Source organism: Falco peregrinus, chromosome 10, assembly GCF_023634155.1.
Source record: "Falco peregrinus isolate bFalPer1 chromosome 10, bFalPer1.pri, whole genome shotgun sequence".
NCBI classification, from domain to species: domain Eukaryota; kingdom Metazoa; phylum Chordata; class Aves; order Falconiformes; family Falconidae; genus Falco; species Falco peregrinus.
The window spans coordinates 18,190,496-18,201,669 of NC_073730.1; the positions used below are offsets into that span (position 1 = coordinate 18,190,496).

At 39.7% G+C, this 11,174-nt stretch overlaps 1 long non-coding RNA gene across 4 annotated transcripts in view; it reads left to right on the forward strand.

The window, feature by feature from the left end:
* Nucleotides 1–11,174, forward strand: part of LOC114012440 (uncharacterized) — a 518,537-nt gene that overhangs the window by 268,318 nt on the left and 239,045 nt on the right. For all 4 annotated transcript variants that reach the window (XR_008748979.1, XR_008748980.1, XR_008748981.1 and 1 more), the window contains one exon: nt 6,939–7,083. This is a non-coding gene — a long non-coding RNA (uncharacterized LOC114012440). The remainder of the gene's footprint in view (nt 1–6,938; nt 7,084–11,174) is intronic.

The window sequence follows — 11,174 nt, forward strand, 5'->3', positions numbered from 1 at the left end:
CATGACTTCATATTCAGGTATTATTTTATGTTAAATCATGGTGAATCTGCATTCCAGTGGAAATACATTGTTTGTTTGTCACTCATAGATCAGTGGCAGTTGGCACAGGCTTTGGTCTGTTTCAGATGGAGGGGTTAGTCAGGTGAGAGGTGGTGTTCTTCCTGGGCAGTTACAAAGGGAAGGAGACCTTGACTGTTAAAAGGGACACTTGTTGCTACAGCAGTGACTTTTCTTTGCAGAAGACGTGGGAAAACAGTGCTGTTCCCAGCCAGCACTGCCCTCAGGCCAAAGATATGTGTCACAAAATTGCAGAGAAATGAATCGCAGTTCTTAAAATCCTTGTGGCATCAGTCTCGTGGTGGTGTCTGCATCAGTAGAGCCTATGTCAATATAGTACTGCCCAGACTACACCAGACTTCCAGAAAAGTATCTGTGTCTCTATACTGGGTGCTCATTGCAGGCTTTTGTTACCTGATCCCCTCCTCCTTGCCTGAGGAGGCTGGAGCTTGCTTGTAGACTTCATAAAGCACCTAGTTTAGAGACCACTTTGCTTATGCTTCAGACTTTCTCTGGAGCCTTGCTTGATTTGCCTCTCAGCAATATGTTAACTTGGAAAGTGGTAGAGAAATGTACTTGGGTTCAAAGACATCATGTGTTTAAGCTCATTGTTGCAGTTAACTTTTTGTTCTTTAAAAAGGCAATTCAGACTCCCCTAGTACAGGACTCACACTTTGGTTATTAGGGCATACGTAGTCTGAGTTTGACAAGCCATTGACTGCAGCCAGTTCACCTCAGTGTAAAAGACCTGGTTTGTATCACCTTTCATGTTGCCTCTCAATGTCACCCCTATATAGCACACATGCTCCAGTAACTCTGGTTTTGTTTCTTCTGAATATAAATGTGCCAGATGCAAACCAGCTATGTGCTCTGTATAGTCTCACTAAATCCTCCCATCTTCATTACCTTTGCCACTCCTGGGCTCAGTGGCCCTCTTAGATCCAATCAACCTACTCTGTTTTTTGTTTTTTTTGTTTTTTTTTTTTTTAACTGAGCAAAATTGCTGTAAATACTACTAGTCTAATCTGGCTTCATCCCATTTCCTAGGGGTAAATTGACAGGGTGAACAAGGCAGTGGAGCACCAGCTCCCTTTTTACCGCTCCTACCCTCTTTCTTAAGAGCTTTTCTGTCCTTAACCACAGCATCTCATTACAAGACTCTTCTTCTGTGCTTTGCCAGCATGGACCAACCTTCTTTGGTGTCTGCTTCACTGATTCTTCATCTCCTCTCACATCCATCTTAAAATACATCTTTCAGCTTTGCTTATGCTTGTTAATTTCTCTCTCTCATTGGATTTATGATCAAGTGCTTTAATTTATTAATCATACAATGTCTTTGTAAATGTCTTATGTAACCTAAACCATGATTTTATATAACTTTGTGCAGTGTTTTGGACCACAGTTTGTATGAAGGCTACTATACAGAGTAGTTAATGTGCTTTCTAACCAAATTTTTGCATGTTTTTTTTCTCTGAAACAGTAACAAAAAAATCCTCATTATATTATGTTATGTCATTGTTCATAAATTAATTTGCAAGACTGAAATGAAATATTTAGATTTCAGGCTTGCGAACTTTTCCATGTGAGTTCTCCCACTGAGCTTGAAGGAGATTGAGAAGATTTAGGCCTATTTATGGGACACTAGCATCTGGCAATACAGGCAAATGGAAACAGAGGGGGTTAGAGCAGCACTCAGGTGCACCATTGAAGCTTCCTACCTATGGCAAGAATAAAGGGATGCAAAATTACAGTCAAAGACAGGATGTAACTGTAGCAATAGTTGTTCCTCATCACAGGTTAAATGTATGGGCTCTCTTACTACAGATTATCCTTGAAATTGTAAGCCAGATTAAGTAAAACAAATGAACAAAAAAGGGTCAATATCCATACGTATTTATGTCAATAGTATGTATTAGTAAAGATGAAAATACATAATTGCTGTGAGACCTCATAGCATAGGGAAAATTGCTCCCAAACATGATCCTCATGTTTGGCATGAACTAGCCTGGCTGAAGGTGGTTTCTTTTAAATCATCCATCATTTCACTGTCGCTAGGTACTTGCTGTGAAAAGGAAGCTCTATGCATCTTTCTCCTGCAGCCCTACTGGCAGCAGAAACCTTAAGCAATCTTTTACTGCACTGGGTGTTGATAGCCCATCTCTTGGTTTCAGCACCACCATCCCTCTGCTGGTGCATGTGTTGGTGCAGGCACAAGCCTCAAGTTCTTGGTCTGTGCAGTCTGGCACAATCCCAAACCCAAAATGGCTCCATCCTGCTTTATGGGTCGATTTCAGTAGCAGAGGGAAATAATGGGAAATGGCTTTTAAACTGGAGGTTCCAGTTGCTGTGCCTTCAGCTCCAGTTCCAGGAGTGTTTAGCATAGCTGCTGACCGTATTAGGACATGTCTGACCTGCTTGCACCTCTTCTGTAGACATATTCCTGATCCTCATTTGCCTTTTCAGAAACACATCAAGTAGAAGACTGGGATTAGAGAAACACACATTATTTTAAAAGCCCCGCTGAGTGTCTGAAATTTTGCAGATAGTTCTGTACTTGCAGTTATTTTCCATCTTGTAGTTTAGTACAAGCTAGAAAATCCATATCGCTTTGCTCCCCTCTGCTTATTTCTTCTGCAAGGAATACATGTTAATCAATAAAGAATCTATCCCCCCTTTTCATTACTTCTAGCCTCCTGCCATGCTCATATTCTCTTATACATGTTATGAACAATTCCAGTGTCTCAAAATTATTTTAAATGTAGTTTAGGCTAGGATGCTGGAGAGTGACAAATGCCAGTGAGTTGAGAGGGTTTGTTCACCGGAGGCTGCAATCTCTTGCGACAGCTAACTATGGCTGTAATCTTCATTTGCACTCTCCCAGTCCAGTAACAGATTGCATTTCCCTCACCCTTTCTCTCTCTCTGTGTTATTAATTCTTCACCTTTAAAAAGATTAATACCTTTCAAGAAATGGACTTGTGTGCTGATTCAACTATTCTGAGTGCTAATATATGGAGCCCGCAGCACTGAGAACAGCAGTTTGATATCCACCACCTGATGGACCTTGATATACAGCCACTGTTATCTCAAGTTTTCATGGTTTGTGAGGCTTAACACTTACCGTACTTGTGTACAAAGGTGCTGCTAGTGGGAATGAAGCAATTGCTTTAGGAGTTAAGAGGACTTACAGGATAGTTTTAAATTAATCCTACCTGGTAGTTGTACATTTCAATGTTGAAGGGCTGACCTCGGTACCTGGATTTCTTGTCAACAAAAAAGCTTTCAGTGACCTACCTGGGGATCAACACAAATATAAGGTGTGATAAAAGGGAATGACTGAGGTAAGTGGCAGAAACAGCAGGAATCACTGAAATTTGGCCTGTACCAGAACAGATGATGATGTTGACTTCACGAGGTATCAGTTCTTTCTCATTATATTATGCTCTTGCTGATACAGAAGTATTTCAAGTTGTCTGCCACTGAAGTCTTCTCATCTTTAAAAGCTGGCATTCAAATGTCCTTTAGCAATCTAGCAGTCATAAAAGTAATAATTGTCATTACTACTGGTACTTAAATTAATATAAAGTAATGTTTTTGTTAAAAAACAACTTTGTGCTGCTGTTATATTAATTTTCATGCCTTGACTGGTCTTGTGTTCTTCAGACTTACTATTTTCTAATCATTTAATAATTATAGAAGTCAAAAAAGTTATGCAACTAAAATGTGAAACGAGCAGCTGGCATTTCAGGAAACAGCTTACTAGCACAGGGCAGTTCCAGGAGCGTTTTAAGGGAATATAAAGAACCCAAACTATTGCAACTTCTGAGCAGTTGTATTTTTTTCCTTTGGCATATTCCATCTTGTCACCATCATGGACTGTCTTACACATGCATCTTTCTCTCATTTTAGTCTAACTGTCCTTCATAAATCAGTTCAGAGGCCTTCTCTGAATTAGCATACATGACTTTCAGCTCCATCCCACCAGACATGAAAAAATGTGTTTTTAACTAGCTGACCCTTAATATGATATGTATTTTTTTACCACCCAGTTTCATGCTATGTAAAGCTGTCTGAGCTTTAAACAAGCTTCTCAGCTTATTGGACTCACCAAGTGCTGGACAACCATGGGTTATATATTTCTGATACTGAACTACCTCAGATATCCCAACAAATGTTGCGTTCTGAAGTACAAATATACTACATACTTAGCTGGTGGATGTGGTACCTAAACTGCTCTTTAACTGTCCCTTTAAAATATACATTTAAATCCTGGGCTGTGCATGACTGAATTTGATTTAGCACTTGGTCTTAAACCACAATTCAGTTTTAAAGTGAGCCAGTAATTGGGTTTTCCTCATGGTGGCAGAGGATCTCAGAATGAAGTTGCTTTGACAAATATTGTGGGCATTATATTTTTATAGCATGAAACCTTACCCTGTTGTCACTGAAGTCAAGGGTATCCATTGATTTTACTGAAGATTGGAAGCAGCCCCACAGCCAACAGGACTTTAAGACACAGCTTAGCAGAAATAATTCCTTGGGCAGGTGGCATTGTCCAAAATACTCTTGGCAAAAGAAGCTGATTTAGAAAACCGTTCAGCACTTTTTCTTGGTGATGTAGTATGACATGTTTGACAAATGGGTGTGCTATTAGATGAAGCTTGTATGACCCAGAGTTGAAATTAACTGTAGACCTTAGAAATAAACCAATATTGATACATCTCTAGGGAGAAAATATTGCCATATTAATGGTGGGCATTCATCTTTTGCATTTCTGTGAATATATCAGTGCATGCATATACACCCACAGAATGTGGGCAGTCACATGCATGTACATGCTATACTTCTATTCTGTTGGGAAGATATCATCTTCAGGTCAGTAGAGGGGGTACTTACCTTTACAAGGCACTTGTCCATTGCCCCTGCTTTGCATCTTCTAGTATTTCTTGAAAGCTGTTGTCTTTAACACTCCTTACGGTGCTACCTGTGTAGTAAAGGTTTCAAAAGAAATTGCATTGTGATGGTAGGAGCTGCATTCTGCTCTGTGCGGCTCTTTGTATGGAAACACAGTAGAAAGTTTATCTGAGGCAGTCAGATCTGTTTTATAGGATATGCCGTCCTTTGCTTTTGCTTGGCATACCTCTGAAGCCAGCACGTGCAAAGGGCTCTTGGTAATGTCTTCCCGCAGTTGTAAAGGAGGCTCAGCAGCAGTACTCATGGCAGTGAGGATGCCTGGGCACCACCATGGCTGAGCATTTTTAATGGCACCTAGCAGCCTATGTTCTATAAGATAAACTGAAAATACTAGGAAGAAAAAATATCTCATTCCTGGGTTGTTTAGGGGGTAGGTTTTGGGGGGTTTGTGTAACAAACATCGTTTAGTTGCTCTGTCATATTTGCTTTATTAAGCCTTATTTTGGGATGTTTATGTAATAGCATCCATGTAGTGTTTTAAAGGGAGGTGTTTGACAAATTAAAAAAAATATATTTTTTCGCATTTATTCTTGTCCTGGTTTCAGCTGGGATAGAGTTAATTTTCTTCTTAGTAGCTGGTGCAGTGCTGTTTCTAGATTTGGTGTGAGAGCAATGTTGATAGGACAGATGTTTTTGGTCGTTGCTGGGTGATGTTTATACTCAGTCAAGGACTTTTCTGTTTCCTGGGCCCTGCCAGCGAGAGGGCTGGAGGTGCATGGGAAACTGGGAGGGGACAACAGCCAGGACAGGTGACTCAAACTAGCCAAAGAGGTATTCCATACCATATGACGTCATGCTGAGTATATAAAGTGGGGGAAAAAGGAGGAAGGTGAGGACATCCGGCATTATGGCATGTCTTCCCAAGTAACCATTAGGCCTGCTGTCCTGGGGATGGCCGAACACCTGCCTGCTGCTGGCAAATAGTGAAGGAATTCCTTGGTCTGCTTTGCTTGCATGCACAGCTTTTGCTTTACTTATTAAGTTGTTCTTATCTCAGCCCTCAAGTTTTACATTCCTTTCTGATTCTCCTCCCCATCCCTTTGGGTGAGGGGGGGAGGGAGTGAGCGGCTGCGTGGTGCTTGGCTGCCGGCCAGGGTTAAACCATGACAATTCTCAAGATGATGTAAAAGATGTGTAGTTTAAAATGACCCTGGAATTCTGAGTGACAATTTCTGATTGAAGGTGATCCATTAGAATAGAACAGGCAGTCACAGTGGAAATCCTCATCTCATGATGCTAAAATTTTACACAAGTTCAAAAGCAAACAGGGGAAGATCAGAATCGGAGGTGGGGAATCTGTCAAGGGTTATTCTATACAACTCCAGTGCTTCTGTGTCTGCTGGGGAAGTATTCTGGAGAGATGTCACTACGTGCTTATCTGTTTGTGTGTTTTTCAGTGTCTGTTGGACATTGTCAGAGTCAGGATACTTGACTAGATGGATCTCTTATCTGACATTCTATTCTTAAATACTTCCAAAAGAAAGAAGTCTGGAGAAATAAACTTATTTTATGAAAATATTTAATAATTTCTTTGTTCTTGCCCTCAATGCCAGAATGATGGCAAGATAGACTCCTGTCTGCTAGGCTATGTCTATCCACAGGGTTCTTGGAAAAGCTAAATGATGATTGTATTAGAAATATGATTTTTGGAATTGATAAATTATATCCAGGCCCTAATTGGGGCCTAATACCTACCCATACCAGCATACCATATTGCTGGTATGGATAGATATATTGCTTTATTTCAATAGTAATCATAAGCAAAGAGAGCTATTAGAGCTCTGAGACGATAGATGGCATTTTCTGTTAAAACTAAGCAGAAGATGATCAGTGTGGTTATCTAATGACAGGGCCATTTGTTCACGTCTAGAGGAACTGCTGGTTTAACTCCATCCCATTCCCTTCTAGGCACAATGTACCGGTGAAATTCTAAGGAGACACCACTGTAACCCCTGGGAAGAAGAAAGGGTTAATCCTCTACTGCTCAGAGAGAGTCCTGAATCGCATTTGTACAACAACGGTGGATAATAGACCAAGAACAGCATCCTGTCAGGTAGGTGCACCTCTCAATTAGGTGGAAGGGTCCAAAGGAGACGTGGGGTCCCTGGTCCACGTACTTAAGACAGAAGACACCTGCCATGACCTTCAGCTATAGATTCTTCTCATGTTTGTAGGGCCCAGAGAAGGACAGGTACTAGAGGGACAAACTCACAGGGAACTAGCAAATGGGTGTAATCTGGGCAGTAAAGAAAGAGTACTGTAGAAGAGAGGAAGAAGGACTTGCTGCTGGGAAAGGCTGAAATACTCCACTAAACATGACTTATGAGGCCACAGCAGAAGGGAACACCTTTTCTCTTCCCATTGTAGCAACTCCCAAGTGTTTAGTAGCAGTTCATTCAGTTCATGATAAAAATCAGGAGATTTGAGGTAACACATTTTACAAGGCTTGTTAGAACTTGACAAAAAAGAAAAAAAAAAGTTGGCCTCTAGCACAGCATGTTGCCAGCTGAAAGAAACAAGTGTGAGAGAAATGATGGGAATTAGAGCTCCTTGGAGAGGAGCATCTCAAGGGTTTTGCAGATACCAGGTCTCGGTCGAGAAGGACCATGGAGAGACAAAAAGAGATTCTCTGACAGCTACAACCAGGTGGCTCTAGGAGGATGAAAGTCTGAAGAACATGCTGATGCCTGCAAGGTCTGGCTGGAGGACACAATCAGCGTAGCTGGTAGTAGATGCCTGCTGAGATAAAAAGTATGGAGAAATTCACATAAAGAGCATATTTAAAATCTTGCTGTGTAACAGTTAGCATGTTTTAATGCCTGTTTTTTTTAACACAGGCAAACTTTAAACTGAGCTGGTTCTTACTGGTTTTTGTCATTTTTTTCATGGTTGTTAACAGTCTGCATTGGCACTCTATAAATTGTAGCTGGATTCTGGGTAAACAATGCTTCTGTCTCTAAGCCTGCTAAACCCTTTAACTTCATAAATATTAGCATCCATCTTGCTGCTTCTCCTGCTCCCACTAGCCTGTGTTTGCATATGTGTAACACCACACACTCACCAACATACACTACCTCAAAAGTGATTCAGCCAGTAATTGTATCCTGAGGCATATAGCTGAACACTCACCTCACAAAAACGCCGTTCTAGTAAAGTGAGCTAGTGTGTATTGTATTTCAATCAATCCTCTTCAGAAGACTTAATGGCACTTAGAGCAAAATGTTACCCTGCTTTGTTGAAACTCTGTGTGTATTAATAAAAGTATCTGAGTAGGTTTTGAGAGGTCCTTCAATATATTCATTGGGAAAAATGACAAAATTTTGGAGGAAAAGTAGTTGCATTTCTATATATGCAAATGAAACTTTTTAAGATTGAGGTTTTAAAAAAATCTGTAAATTATTCAACCATTCCAATGACAAGTATGTACACTTACGTGAGTGATGTATGATATAATGGGAAACTTAGCTGTAACAATGCTGGTAGTATTTTCACAAGAAGGTTTCATTAGAGTGCTCATTTGAGACTGAAGACAAACCTGGGTCAAGAAACACGTTAAGTTTCTGGATAGGTAGTTCTTCAGAAATTCTGTCCATTCAGAATACACAGTAATATAGCATAATACTCAAGCTTGGCTTAAGCTCCATACGATTTGCAAAACAAATAAGTTTGACCATAAATGTTATGATAGTTTTATAGTTCTGTTTTTGTAGGAACATTAACTTGCCAATCTGTTCCATACATGCTTCTGTACCCCATAGGTGTAATTCACTTATAATATATATGAAAACCAGCTCTGTACGTGCAAGTTTCTTACAAGGTGTTTTTATTCACTAGGTATCAAAGGTTTTTATGAAGGAAGTTAAGTATGATCATTGTCTCTACTTTGCGGGTGGGGAACTGAAACTAAGGAGGGCTTGGTTTGCTGAAGACCTAAAAGTAGTTCTCAACACTGAGTGGTGGTTTTCTTGAAAAGCTTTTGGCAGTATATGACAAACTTTAATCTGCTGAACATTTGTGCTCTGGTCTCTCAAAAACTTTGTTAAAAGTGTGGTATTACCCCAGAAAAACTCCTGTCTATATGGGAACAGATCTGTGAAGTGTTAGGTGGGTTGATGTTATTTTTGTTGAAGCTCAGTTGGAGGTTTTGTAGTGAAGTTAGGGGTGGAAGGCAAACTCCTGGTTTTCATCTGAGATATTTACATCAGTCCTCAGCAGAGGAGAGTCAACTGGAAAAGATAAAATAATAAAAAATATAAATATTTTTAGATTCTGGACTTATTGTAAACCTTTAACGCAAAATGAGAACCCTGCACTGTAGTTTCCTTACTTGCTGAACAGTATGTGTGTTGCCTAATATACATGCAGACCAGAAGTGGTATACAATGTATGCACATAGATGCAAGTGTGTGTATAAAATATACACATGCCCTCCATGCACATACTTTATATTTTATGGTTAATCCTTTCCTTTCTTTCTTTTTAGCAAATCACTAACCCATGTTTCCCCCTTCTTTTCTTGGGCTTCAGTTTTACTTTCGTGGCCATGGGTTTTGCTTTTACAGCATTTTCTATAGTGCCAACTGCAGTTAAATGTCTGTTTGAAAAGCTTAATTGAGGCTAGCAAAAAAATCTTCATTACTTTTCCAAAATAATTCTTACTATCACTTTTTATTATTTAAGTCTGATTAGTATCGAACTGTTGAACCTGCAGCATCTGTGACAATAAGAATAAAAAACCCGGCAGATTTTGTCGGCCCTTCAGAACAGTCACAGTTTGTTCTGATGAGATCCCATCCACTGAGTTATGAGTTTAGTCTCTTAGTGAGTAGTCTGTAGCTTTCACACAGATATGTAAAGATGATGGGCTGGACTAACAAACTGGGGTCTCAAGGCAGCATCTGCAGGATAGGTGGAAATGACTGCTCTAAGTCACATTTTCTTGCGTGTTTTAAAGTTGATCCACATCATACTTGAATCGTTACTTATTAAGCTAAGATCACCAGGTGAAATGATCTTCACAGAAATCACTGGCTGGCAAGAACATTTTCTGGAATACAACCCTTGCCCCTGATTCACAGCCCTGAAGAATGTAAGAGAGGTAGGCTTAGAGGTAATAAAACCTTCAAACTCTTGGCTGTGGTGAAGAAATTTCCCTTTCCCACTGTGGCAGTTCTCTAGCTACTCTGTGTTACTCAAGCCAGCTGAAAAGCTGCATGGAATATTGTATGTTAGAGTACATTATGCTCTTGAGAAAGTTATCTTCTAGTTGAAATCCAAAACAAAGGGACATTCTAGTCATGAAATTGTGTACCAAGTGTATGTGCACAAATCTTCATAACAAGTAGCAAATGGGGGAATTAGTCATAAAAATCCAATTTACCAATAACGGAGTTTGTGTCTGTAACTCTTGAGCACTACTTTGAAAATGGCCACTATAATAAAAAAGGGAGTAATCAGATTGGATAGGAGCATTGGTAATCCGTTTTTCTAGTAAGCTTTGGTAAGGAATGTTTCTGCTTTTGTTCACTGTATAAGAGGACATTATGGTATTGATACAGTCCTGTTCATAGCAAAGGGTTACACTCATTTGTGTCTAGTTCCTCTGTTTCTTCATTCAGAAAAAATGTAAAAAGCAGACATTACAGCAGCGGAAAGCATGAGGACACTCAAAATTCTGGCAGTTCATCTTTAGTAATTAATTTCAATTATAGCCTTTTTTGCTTAATTTCTTGTAAGTGTCTGGCTGACTTTCCATCCTTTCATGAGCTCTATGGGTGAAGAATATATGATAGGCAGGCTGGGGTACAGGTAAATAGAAAAGATGGGGTGTTCCCCATGGATCAATGTTCTCTGTGGAAATGTTTATTTTACTTATTTTAGTGTCAAGGATTTGTTAATGTGGATCTGAGGATAATCAGTTTGGGCAGAAGTTAGTGGGGGGAAGAAAAGTAGATTTTAAATGTCAAGTTATATTTATGGAAAATGCAGCTTAGATTACATGTAATTGACAGTGTCCTTTAGATTGACAAGTGAGATATAAAAGATTATTGAAAATAAGATGATTCTGTTAAGGCGTTTCTTTAATGGTTTGGATCGCAGTTTAAAAATAGAAAGCCTGTGCATGTGCTTCTGCTTGCTAGGGTA